Genomic DNA, 570 nt, shown 5'->3' with positions numbered 1-570 from the left:
TATTTATTCTCTTTGATTTTTTTTCTTTTTGCTGTGAGCAGGTTTTATAACAACTTTTAAAACTACTTTTAAAAGATTATTTACTCAGGACAATGGCAAAATTTACATCAGGTCATGGGTTATATTATTTCCTCCCTCAGTTCTATATTTCTAAAAGAACTATCTTTGGGTCAAAACCTTGGTTGTTTTGTGAGCTGGCCCTAGACTGAGTTCCTGATGTGGTTCCCAGCGCCCCCTTCTCCCCCAAAAGGGCATATTCCAGAAAACAGAAGTGCATCCGAAAGGACCCTTTCCCTGTGACTAAGAAAAAGAATGATCTGGTTCATCCACAGTCAGCAGGTACCAATTCCCGCAAACTGTTCATGTTTTGCAAAGGCACCCATGGCAGGAGGAGGCAGGCACCTTGGATCCTTCAGGCACAAACCCATGTACCCCCATTCTATACCGATGTTTTCTGTAGTTTTAGGTTGCTATTCAAAGCTCAGGAGTGGGATTCTGCCACAGGCCAGCACTTACTGTACCACGTGACTCCTTCCAGACCCTTCCAATTCCTAGCTTGAGCCAGCAAGT

At 43.3% G+C, this 570-nt stretch overlaps 1 protein-coding gene across 1 annotated transcript in view; it reads right to left on the bottom strand.

The window, feature by feature from the left end:
* The window catches only part of RNF213 (ring finger protein 213), a 116,865-nt gene that overhangs the window by 17,477 nt on the left and 98,818 nt on the right, over positions 1 to 570 (bottom strand). The window lies entirely within an intron of this gene.

This window comes from Bison bison, unplaced genomic scaffold (assembly GCF_000754665.1).
Source record: "Bison bison bison isolate TAMUID 2011002044 unplaced genomic scaffold, Bison_UMD1.0 scf7180017864371, whole genome shotgun sequence".
Lineage (NCBI taxonomy): Eukaryota > Metazoa > Chordata > Mammalia > Artiodactyla > Bovidae > Bison > Bison bison.
The sequence above is the reverse complement of the archived record's forward strand: the minus strand, read 5'-3'. Positions and strand labels throughout refer to the sequence as shown.